This window comes from Lithobates pipiens, unplaced genomic scaffold, assembly GCF_037356315.1.
Source record: "Lithobates pipiens isolate NorthernLeopardFrog02 unplaced genomic scaffold, aLitPip1_a1.2 Scaffold_1, whole genome shotgun sequence".
Taxonomy (NCBI): Eukaryota; Metazoa; Chordata; class Amphibia; order Anura; family Ranidae; genus Lithobates; species Lithobates pipiens.
In genome coordinates, this window is record NW_027507685.1 from 227719738 (window position 1) to 227732272 (window position 12535).

General features: G+C 49.0%; 1 protein-coding gene across 11 annotated transcripts in view; it reads left to right on the forward strand.

Annotated features, from left to right (window-relative positions):
* LOC143983984 (H-2 class I histocompatibility antigen, Q7 alpha chain-like) overlaps positions 1-12535 on the forward strand; it is a 119409-nt gene that overhangs the window by 41926 nt on the left and 64948 nt on the right. For 5 of the 11 annotated variants that reach the window (XM_077484216.1, XM_077484297.1, XM_077484261.1 and 2 more), the window contains one exon: positions 9743-9817. The exons of 4 other annotated variants lie outside the window; for them this stretch is intronic. The gene's annotated coding sequence lies outside the window, so the exon portion shown is untranslated. Of the gene's footprint in view, positions 1-9742; positions 9818-11569; positions 12323-12535 lie in introns of those variants that run through there. 2 more of the 11 variants (XM_077484271.1, XM_077484241.1) reach the window with 2 other exon arrangements.

Consider the following 12535-nt stretch of genomic DNA (forward strand, 5'->3'; position numbering starts at 1 on the left):
ATAAATATGGCGGGGCTTATAACCACAACTCGCTAACCGCACAATTCTACGAGGGAGCTTCTGATTATCAGTGAAGCACACCCAATCCGTATAACAGAAATGCTCTCCAACCCAGTGTCTGGACATCAGGTACATAATCATGCAACCCTTGATGGACCATTCAACGTGTTTTGAACCAAGTTACTGAAGAAAAAGAAAAAGTCGAAAGAAGGAAAAGGAGAGAGAGAGAATATAGCAGAAGAGAGTAAAGAGAGGGGGGATGAAGAAAGAAAGGGAAGAAAAAGGGGGGGGGGGGAGGAGGAAGAGGAAGAGAAAAAAGGGGGAACTGCCCGGTCCTGTCTCCAACCAGAAAATAAATAACACACAAAAAATTATATCAAAACATAACATAACATAAGGACATAACCAGTTTGCGCCATAATATTCGCATAATCTGAGGTATACTTAAAGGCTACCCAGCAGGCCCAAATTCGTTTCCCCAAGTCTGCTTTTCCTCGGAGGGAGTAGGTAAGATCTTCCAATTGATATGTACGATCCACCTCCATCAGCCATTGCCGTAGGGATGGGATCGTGGATTGCTTCCACTGACGTGGAATAAGCGCTTTTGCAGCGTTAAGCAAATGAGGGGTCACAGACTTCTTATAGGATCCTGCCGGGGAGCCTGTGCAGTGAAACAATATTACCCAGGGATCGTTTGGAACCTCATAACCTAAAATGACCTTCAGCCAATATAAAATTGTTACCCAATAAGGTCTGATCAGGGGGCAGAACCACCAAATATGGGCGTGAGAGGCACATTCCCCACACCCTCTCCAACAGAGAGGTGACGTTTGCGGGAAGAGTTTATGCAGGACCACCGGGGTATAATGCCATCTCGTTAACAACTTATAGTTCACTTCTGCAGTCCTAGAGGCCGTAGAAGACAAGTGGGCCATTGACAATATAGTAGATTTTTGTGCCTCGAAAGAAGCTGTAAGGTGTGGTAAAAAAAGGACAAGGGCCGCTCCACCGGTTGGTCTTCTAGGAAAGCAGATTCAATTGGAGTCAGGTCAGCTAGAGAGTGAAGAGGTTTCGGGAGGGAGCGAACAAAATCCACCAGTTGTCGGTAAGTCCAGTGATCCATAAGAGTCACCCGCACAGGGGGTATTAGTTGAGACAAGGGTAAAATGCCTGCTTGATTGGCAACATGGTGCAAAAGAGGTGAATCAGCCAATTTCCAGGAATAAATTCTGGGATCAATGTTTCCCGGCGGGAAGTAGTTATGGCCGGTCAAAGGCATGATGGGGGAGTTGAAGAGCCACTTGTGTTTTTTACAGAGCAAATCCCAATTCCGTAGGGTAGAGTGGGTAAGAGTGGAAGTATTGGGTGCCACCGACCTATATTTCTGAGGAATCCAAACTTGAGTGTATAATTCTGTGCCGCTGAGTGCCTGGTCAAGAGCAACCCAAAGTTTTGAGCCTTTGTGGTACTTCCAATCTGAAATCCTGCATAAGACAGTTGCCATAAAATACAGTTTAACGTTCGGTAGAGCTAAACCCCCCAGCCGCTTGGGCCTATACAAAAGGGCTCTGGACAACCTCGGACGCCTTCTGTTCCAAACGTACTGACCAATCAGGGACTCCATAAGCACGAAAAAGCTCGCCGGGATACCCACAGGGACCATCTGGAAGAGGAACAACACCCTGGGCAGGACATTCATTTTAATCACTCCAATCTTACCTAGCCATGAATGAGCAACCTGTGACCAACGACGTAGATCAGATCTAATGGCGTTAATGAGGGGAAGGTAATTAGCACTAAAGAGGGCTTGGGGCTTGGATGTAAGATAAATACCTAAATACTTCATTTGGTGGGCTTGCCAGGTAAATGGGAAGGAAGCTTGGAGAAGACGGACCTCCTCCACAGGGACGGTGACATTTAAAATTTCCGATTTGGACATATTGATTTTAAAATTAGATATAAGGCCGAATTGGGAGAAGGCAGACATCAAATTAGGGAGGGTAATCAGGGGTTGTTGGACATAAAACAGGATGTCATCCGCATATGCCGCGTATTTATGTTCGGTATTTGCGACAGTGATCCCATGGATGTTCGGGTTGTTTTTAATTGTGGATAGGAAGGGTTCTAAAGAGAGGGCGAAGAGTATCGGGGAGAGGGGGCAACCTTGACGCGTGCCATTATGGAGCGTAAAAGATTTGCTTAAGGAACCATTAACCCGGATTTGGGCCGTTGGGGATTGGTATAGTGCCGAGATGTGGGACAAGAGAGTCTGCCCAACACCCAAATGAGAAAGGGTGGCCATCAGATACTCCCAGTCCACCCTGTCAAACGCTTTTTCAGCATCCGTGGAAAGTAACAGGGTGGACTGGGAGGTCTTCCGCACATAGTCCATCAAGGAAAAAGTGCGAAGGGCATTGTCACGCGCCTCCCTGCCCGGAATAAACCCTGTCTGCTCAGTAGAAACCCATCGCGGGAGGAGAGGGAGTAACCTATTCGCGATAACCTTGGCGTATAATTTGGCATCTAAGTTTAGGAGGGATATTGGGCGATAGCTCCCACAGAGGCTGGGGTCTTTCTCCGGCTTAGGAAGCACAGAGATATGTGCGTGCAAGGTTTCAGGGCGAAAAGTCCCCCCCTTCGAAATCGTATTAGCATAGGAGGCGAGGCAGGGCAGCAAGGTCCCCGCAAAGGTATTATAATACAAGGCCGTAAAGCCATCCGGACCGGGGGCCTTGCCACTCGCCATAGCCCTCAGAGCCACACTAAACTCCTGGACCGAGAATTCCCCATCCAAGGTGTCGAGGACCGCCGGGTCCAATCTGGGCAAATCAGCCCGCTGCAAATACTCCCGGATTAAAGTCTTTTTAGTCTCCAAGTCCGGCACCGCTGAGGGGACGCGGTATAGGCTTTGATAAAATGCATGGAATTCCTTGGCAATTCCGGAAGTCTCATATATAAGTGTGTCAGAAGGTGTTTTAATTTTTTCAATAAACGTCCTAGTCTTAGCCAGACGTAGGGAGCGCGCTAAGAGCCTCCCCGGCTTGTTACCCCATTCATGAAATTTTTGGGATACTCTACGGCATGGGTCTTCAAACTATGGCCCTCCAGTTGTTCAGGAACTACAATTCCCATCATGCCTAGTCATGCTGTGAATGTCAGACTTTTACCAGGCCTCATGGGATGTGTAGTTTTGCAACAGCTGGAGGGCCGTAGTTTGAGGATCCCTGCTCTACGGGCATCTCGCTTCCATTGCTCATGAAACAAAGCTTTCAACTCCTCCCGTTTCTCCGAAGGGAGTGAAGAGTAGCTTGCGCCAAGCTGGCCTTATGTTGTGATTCAAGGGAAGCAATATCCGACAGTAGCTTAGCCTGTCGCAATACCACTTCCCTTTTCCTCCTGGCCCCCAACTCCATGAACTTACCCCGTATGTGGGCCTTATGGGCTTCCCAGAGTACTCCCGGGGAAATTTCCGGTTGGGTGTTATCAAGAAAGTATTGGGTGAGATCGTCCCGCATATATAAGATGTCTGCCTCCTCACTAATCAGGTTCTCATTCAGCTTCCAATTGGCGGATTTATGGGGCAGTGACGAAATATTAAGGGTAAGTAAAATAGGGGCATGGTCAGACAGGGGGGAAGATGCAATACTAGAATTTGACAAAAGAGAAAGATGGTGGTGGTCAAGGAAGAAATAGTCAATCCTGGAGTAAGATTGGTGAACACTCGAGAAGTATGAGTAGTCCCTTGCCCTCGGATGCATCGTCCTCCAAACCTCAATTAACTGAGCTTCAAAGAGGCGTTTACGTATAAACGCAAGGCTTTTACGTGAAACCGAGGACCTCCCCAGGGAGGTATCAAGCACGGGTTCTAACGGGGTATTAAAATCCCCGGCTAGGACAACGCATCCGCTAGCAAAGTCTCTCAGCTTCCTCAGCGTGGCGGCTATAAAGGTGGCCTGGTCACGATTAGGTGCATATAGGGTCGCCAGCGTACATTGCAAGCCACCGAGGCTACCTTTGAGGAACAGAAAGCGTCCGAGCGGGTCACACAACATGTCAATCAAATGAAAAGGGGTACCCCTGCGGAACCCAATGGCCACACCCTTTGCTTTGTGCACATCAGAAAGGCTATAATACCAAGTGGGGTATTGCGGCGAGAACAACTTCACCAACGTGGTGTGAGTAAGATGGGTCTCCTGTAGGAAGACCACGTCCCCCCGCAGGCGACCCAGTTCCCGGTATAAGTTATGGCGTTTACCAGGGGTGTGTAGGCCCCGCACATTAAATGATAACAATTCTAACGTGGCCATGGGGAACCGCCAGAGTCCACAACAAATACACTGATATCACGAGACAGGACCAAAGGCAGGGGGGCAGGGAGACAGGGGGGGAAAGAGAAAAGGTGAGAAAGAGGCAGAAAAGAAAAAATAGAGAAAGAATAAGGGAGAGAGAACAGGTCAGCAATAACATTAACCACCATCTCCTCGGTACCAGGGGCCGAAGCCCCGATCCGTCCGAGGGCAACATGAACACGCAGCCGCCTGCACTGTAGTGCAGGGACAATCGGACAAGCCCTCACCCCAGACCCCCCCACCGAAAACCCGGCAGGAGCCCGGAGACGAGGACCCATCCGACGCCCCCTCTCCAGGTACAAGGAGGGGCCAGCCAGCAGCAGTCCGCGGCCACCCAGAACAGGCATCACAGGCCGCAGCTCCGACCCCAACCCCCATACACCAAACATATAATCGCACTTATGCATAATAGCACCTTGCTCAGGACAAAATAAACTAAATTAAATTAACCACCCCTAGAAAATAAACATAAAACCAGAGGCAAAATTAAAAATACGGAACACAAACCTCCCACATGTACAGCTATACTATGAAATAAGAAAGGAAGGAACCACCAGTCACAAGTCTCGCATGAACAGGTTCCAAAGATCCCGGGGGGCTCCGGGCCCACATGCTGCGCACACCATAGGCAACGCAGAAAGTAAGGGCATAAGTGTAAAAAAATTGGGAACCAAAAAAGAACAGAAAAAAGAGAAAAAAATAACACGAGAAAGTTATGTAGGCACTGTAAGGTATTATAATGTACTTGCGGAACCAGGGACGACATGTCGGCAGGACCAAACAACCGTTCTAAAGGTAGCAGCCGTGTACTACGGCTGGCTAGCCGGCAGGCCGAAGGAGGGGGCACGTTGCTTGCGAGACACTTTTTGCCACGTCGCCTCAGGGGTGTTCTCCAGAGGCGGGATGCCTTCCTGCCAGCCCGGGAGCTCAGGGGGAGAGATGTTGAGATCCGCACAGAATTTCTCAAGGTCCTCAGGGAACCGCAGAATCGCCGTTTTCCCATCCCTATGAGCAATAAGGGCAGCAGGGAAGCCCCAGCGGTAATTGATAGAAGCCGAGCGCAGCTGATCAGTTAGGGGTCGCAGGGCCCTGCGGCGCTCCAGAGTCTCCCTGGCCAGATCGAGGAAGAAGGAAAGCGATGCTCCGTCAAAGTCCAGTACTTGCGTCCCCTTAAGCTTCTGCATAATGCGATCCTTTTGCTCAAAGTAATGCACCCTGCAGATCACATCCCGCGGATTGTCCACCGCCATGTTACGTGGCCGAAGGGCCCTATGAACTCGGTCAATTTTTAAGGGATGATCTGCTGCATTCCCTAGGAGACCGTTTAAAATACCCCGGACCGTAGGGAGAAGATCCTCATCACCGGTCGCCTCCGGCAACCCGCGGATACGGATGTTATTCCGGCGGTTCCGATTTTCCTGGTCCTCGATCTTGTATAGGGCCGACCGGTGGGCTATAGCAAGGGAGCGGGTGGTCGCCTGTAAAGATCTAATGGCGGTTGCGTGTCTGTCCAAGCGCAGCTCCGTCTCCTCCACGCGGTCCAGCACTTGCGCCAGGTCCGAAACGGACAGCGGACACCTCCCGCTTGATAGATTTTTCGAGCCCCAGGAGCATGGAGGCCAGCTCAGACTTAGTGGGGAGTCCGCTCACCAGCGCTGCCACCTCCGAACGTCCACATTCTTCCCCCTCAGACCCCGCCGACGAGGCCGGGGATTGAGCTCTGCGTTCAGGCCTGAGGCGGGGGGCGGGGCCAGCCAGCCCGCTCGAGTTCAGGGGAGAGCGGCCTAGGCCATCCATGTCACCCACCTCGTCCGGCTCCACCAGGAAGCGCTTAATCGAGTCATCGGGAGCACCCTTTTTCGGAAGGGACTTGCCGGTTCTCCTGCCCATCGTGCCCGGGCGTGTGGCGGTGTTCATGCGGCGGTACGGTGCGATAATAGCGGGGTCAGGGCCGGAGCTCAGGGACAACACGTCTTCACTGCTGCATAGCAAGACCCACCCAGCCATAAGTAACATATATAACATATCCATAATCTTGTACAAAAGTCGATAGCAGTTGCACACTAAAATTACGTGTGATATACATGTAAACACAAGGTATCAGAATTATTCAGCCAACAAAATATAGCGGCAAAACTTTTTTTTTTTAACTGTTAGTGGTAGTGATATTAGTTATGTACTGTACTATATGCCTTTCGATGCTACGTGCACTCTATGCTATGTATGCTGTATATGTATTGTGTGGCAAATGCTATGTGCCCTCTATAATCCGCACACTTTAGGGTCAATTTATGTCAGAGGGGGGGCAGTCTGTGGATGGGATGTCAGAGGGGGGGCAGTCTGTGGATGGGATGTCAGAGGGGGGGCAGTCTGTGGATGGGATGTCAGAGGGGGGGCAGTCTGTGGATGGGATGTCAGAGGGGGGGCAGTCTGTGGATGGGATGTCAGGGGGGGCAGTCTGTGGATGGGATGTCATGTCAGAGGGGGGGAGTCTGTGGATGGGATGTCAGAGGGGGCCAGTCTGTGGATGGGATGTCAGAGGGGGCCAGTCTGTGGATGGGATGTCAGAGGGGGCCAGTCTGTGGATGTCAGAGGGGGCCAGTCTGTGGATGGGATGTCAGAGGGGGCCAGTCTGTGGATGTCAGAGGGGGCGCAGTCAGAGTCTGGATGTCAGAGGGGGCCAGTCTGTGGATGGGATGTCAGAGGGGGCGCCAGTGAGTCTGGATGTCAGAGGGGCGCAGTCAGAGTCTGGATGTCAGAGGGGCACCAGATGTTAGGAGGGGCTCTGCTGATGGACACCAGATGTGAGGAAGGCTGCTCTGATTGGGCACCTGATGGCATCTGGTGGCAGGCAACGTGGCTTGTGATGTGCTCATGGCTCCCACTGATTCTGCATTATGGTGAGTTGAATGATTTCATTTCATATTACAATGTAATAATAGAAATAATGCCCTTCAATCATCCTAACAGCATAACAATCATGGCGCTGGGATGATTGAATCGCTAACACCAGGTATTTGGAGTATCTTTATTTGCGGATTGTCAAACTCTGGAAAACACATATTGCTATTGTGGTGTAGGATCGGGGGCTGCTGTTCCTCCTTTCCCTCTCCCCCCCCCCCTTCCCTTTCCCTCTCCATCCTGCATTCATCTCAGACACTAACCACACCCCTTTGAGCCACGCCCCATGTAAGCCACACCCAATATTTTACGTAAGCAACGCCCATATTTTGCCGCGCTGCGCATTTTTTCCTGTGCCACACCTATAACCGCATGCCCCACCCCTTAATTATAACACTACTCCGCCTACTACCAAAAAAGTGTCCCGAATTTTTTTTTACAATGTTGGCAACTATGTGTGTGCCCATTTCTCTCAATTGTAGAGCCTAAAAAAGGGGGACACCTCCTCGGTGTGTAGATGTGTTATACATTTGATGTGGCAAAAACTGATCGTTTCATGTCATAAAATATAGCTAAAGCGGCCCTTCACCCTCAGCCTAATCTCATCTTTCTCTGCCTCCTCCTTCCCTCTCTATCCATGGGAATAGATCTGTATTTATTTTTAAAATATGCGATTTGCTCCAAAGCAGCATTTCCACATTTTTCGCCTAGGTGAGAATGATTGCGTCCCTCACTCCTGGATTCTGCAAGTGCACAGAGATGTGCCGAAGGGCTTTGGGCCTGTACTTGTTTCCCTGGACATCTGTACACACTTTAACCCCTTCGTACATGATTGAAAAAGGATCCAAAAAACGATGTGATGATAAATGGCTTCATGTGATCACTATCCTTAAATAAAAGAATTTTTTTTTGGCATGGGCGACCTATTTTCAATAATAATGCCAAAATGTCACCATTTCTGCCAGGGTATGCAAACTTTAGAGCACAACTGTATGTGTAATGTTTGTAAAGTGTGCTGCTCGTACTAAGGCTTGATTCACACCAAGGCGTTTTTGATGCATTTTGCAGAAATGCAGGGAAATTTTTTAACGTGGGTTCCTATGGGACATGTTCATATCAATGCATCTTTGTGCCTCTGCGTTTTTGGAAAGGGTCAGGGACTTTTTTTCATGTAAAATGCAGCGTTTTGCATGTAATAGAAGTCAATGGACCCGCATCCAAAACACAAGTACCGCGTTTTTACCGCGATTTGCGTTTTGTGTTTTTTGTTTTTCATTTTTTACACTGTATATAGCTGGTTGCTAAGCAACCACACTGTAAAAAAAAAAAAAACTAAACAAAAAAAAGGCAAAACGCGTGTCCAAAAACGCGGCAAGCGCTGCAGAAATGCTCAAAACAACATGCATAGATGTGAATCGAGCCTAAGGCTGGATTCACACCTATGGCATTTTTAGTGCTTTTTCCTTTTTGCAGATTTGCTCTACAGAACGTGTTCCATAGGAAACCATGTTAAATGGACTGCAGTGCAAATCTTCAAAATGCAAAAAGCACTAAAAATGCCATAGGTGTGAATCAGGCCTATGAGATCTCTTAGTTTCTCATCCCTGCTTTGTATGGATGAGATACTGAGAGATCGCTCCCTCTGTACAATGTGGTATCAAAAAGTTTAGAGACTAGTTTTTCTGCACCCCCTTCCCCCCAGAAAGGTGCCAACTGTGACACCGGAGGGGGGAGGGTTCTGACGAGTGGAAGTTCCACTTTAGGGTGGAACCCCGCTTTAAGTACACTGTGTTCGAGGTGAGGGCCGGTCACAGTGCACTATGGAAGGGTCAAGCCAATGTAATCCCGTGATTGCAGGCAAAAAACTTCATTTGCAGTGTTTTTTGATGCCCTGTGGCGCTATGCAGAGCGCCTCTAGACGCTCATTGGGGCATTCTCCTGCATTATGTGTCCTGATGTTGGTTAGTGATTGGCTGGTCCATAGGACGTACGGCGGTGCTTTTATTGGACCAGCCAATCACTTCCGGTTTTCTGAATGACTCATCCTGGCTGCCGGTCTGAACATGAGCAAAGGAGTCTAGACTTGGGCAGAGTGATTCATTTTAGTGAGGTGAATCATTTGGATCAGTTCAGTGAAATGATTTGAATCACTGAATCGACTCACAACTCATTTCTTCAAAGCTAAGAGTAAGGATCAGAACTGCAGTCCTTTGATATACTCAGTCAGTACAGTAAGCATATTAGATGTTAAGTAACTTTATTTTGCTGCAATAAATATTCTATAAACGCTGCAATACAGAAAAAAAATAAAAAAAAACACAGATACCTTGAATTATGCAACAATACTAACATAACCAAAAATACAAATTATAGCGTGTGAGCACTGAGCTCTGTAGACTGAGTCATTCATAGATTCAAGAGTCATGCTGCTGACTCATATATGCACAGTGCATATTAAAATACAGAATGATTGTGTGCTTTTTGTGATCTAGGCCGGGTTCAGTAGCCAAGCCTGGAGGAGTCGGCCGGTGATCGGGACACATCTCTGAAGCAGCAGCTGCTAGCGGGTAAGATAAAGAAACTTCTTGTGTTGTGCCCTCAGACCTGCAGCAGCTGCCTGTGTAGTGGATATTGGGGGGGGGGGGGGGGGCATTGGAGGGTTGAGACTAAAGAGAGAAGCTTTTAGCACATTCTGGATGCAGTACATCTGGATGGGGCTGTTAGTGTTAAATGTGTGTCAGGTAGGGGCAGCCTGGCACAGAGTGGATAATGCTAGTTGCCTCTCCTCTTCTATCCTCTCCTCTTTTACACCCAGTCTGAGAGCAGAGACCAGAGCTTCTCCCTGGCAGGGGGATCTGATCCTACTGGATGGTGACATTGTGCTGGGAGTATAGGAAGAGGGGAAGACAAGCGTCCTTCACTGTACAGAGATCTGTGATGAAACAAAACACTGGCAGGCAGATCTACATCTACCCCATCCATCCCACCATCCAATTAACCCATCCATCCACCCCATCCATTCACCCCATCCATCCAGGGGCGGACTGACCATTTGGCCACTTGGGCACTGCCCGAGGACCCTGGGCCACTAGGGGGCCCCATCAGGGTTGCCAGCCTCAGTAAAACCAGGGACGGTATGTAAAAATCTTTATTTTTTTATTTTATTTTTTATTTTTTTACATCTATCTCTGAAATGTCCCTTACCGACATCCCTTTGGTCTAAAAATGCCGAGATTATAGCTGCCCCACCTCACCAGTACCTTCTCAGTCAACAGAAACATGTCTGTGTATACTGTGTGTACATGTATGTGTATACTGTGTGATTGTATACTGTGTGTGTGTGTGTATACTTTGTGGCCCCATAATCTCCTATTGCCCGGGGGCCCCATAATCTCCTATTGCCCGGGGGCCCCATAATCTCCTATTGCCCGGGGGCCCCATAATCTCCTATTGCCCGGGGGCCCCATAATCTCCTATTGCCCTGGGGCCCCATGAGTTGTCAGTCCACCCCATTAATCCATCCACCACATCCATCCACCCCATTAATCCATCCACCCCATCAACCCACCCCATTATTCCATCCACCCACCCCATTAATCCATCCACCCCATCCATCCACCCCATTAAAGTGGTTGTAAACCCTTAAAAAAAACACTTTGACCTACAGGTAAGCCTAGATTAAGCCTTACCTGTAGGTCCAAGAAATATCTCCCAAACCTATACTGTTTAGGAGATATTTGCCCGAAGACGGGCACCACTGTCTACGGAGCATGCGCACTGAGAGTGGCATCCTCTATAACGAAGATGCCGCGCAATGCCGCGCGTCTCGGCTCCCGTGCGCATGCGCGGGAGTGACGTCATCGCGGCTTCGCCGTATGACAGTGGCGGAGCTGCGAAACCCACCGAGAAGATGGATGTGGCAGACTACAGGGCACAGCGGTGACATCGCTGGTTCCTGTGTCAGGAAAGTGACACATAATGGACTATTATGCGATGCATAGTAGTCCATTATGCTTTGCCTTTGCAGGGAATGAAAGAGGAAGTAAACCCATCAGGGTTTACTTCCTCTTTAATCCATCCACCCCATCCATCCACCCCATTAATCCATCCATCCACCTCATTAATCCATTCATCCATCCCATTAATCCATCCACCCACCCCATTAATCCATCCATCCCATTAATCCATCCACCCCATCCACGCACCCCATTAATCCACGCACCCCATTAATCCACGCACCCCATTAATCCATCCACCCCATTAATCCATCCACCCATCCCATTAATCCATCCACCCCTTCCACGCACCCCCATTAATCCACGCACCCCGTTAATCCACCCACCCCATTAATCCATCCACCCCATCCATCCACCCCATTAATCCATCCACCCACCCAATTAATCCATCCCATCCATCCATCCATATATCCACCGCATCCATCCATCCACCCACCTACTCACCTACCTGTCCATCCATCCCTGCACACCCCTTCCTGCTGGTTGTGTATATCCTGGCTATCCCTCCTCTTTCCTATATGAAAGCAGTTTATTTCTTGGTATTGTCCTAAAGCTGACCATACTCTGTCCAATCCCTTTTTTCACCAGATCATACACAATACAGTCTGTGCAATCTCCTATAGATCTGCCATCTACTATGTAGTGCAAGAGCCTGACTGGGGGTGGGGGGTGCAAGTAAGGGGGCCAGGTCTGTTTTGTGCCCCTGCTAAAATTTGGACCACCAGCCGCCACTGTGTGCAACTGGTGCTTATCTGACCACGTGTGTTACCACGTCTGCTATTTCATCATGAACAGCAAGTTAGAACAAAGAGAAAACGTGGAATTCTGTGTGAAACTGGGCAAATCTGCCGCAGAGACTTTTTTATAATATTCGGCAAGTTTACAGCAAAGCTGCAATGAGTTGAAGATCCAGCTCAATGGTCGCTGTTTTGACACCCAGAGCAAATAGCAGAAGGTCCTTCGACACGCTTCGAAGAGAAGATTTCCAGGACACATGCCGGAAGTGGCAGGAATACTGGGAGCTCTGTATTGCTGTGCAAGGGGACTATTTTGAAGGTGACAGTGTGTAAACGTAGATAAAGTACTTTCTTGTAAACTGAGCTAGTCTCAAAACTCTTTGATGCCACCTCGTAATTGTATTGCTCAGTTGAAGTCAATAGGGTTTTGCTGACCTGGGCTTGCCAAATGCTCCCAGTGCCCCTCAAACCCAGGAAAACAATGCCTGTTGGTATTAGGAATGAGCTCAGGCATGTTCACATGGAACACGTG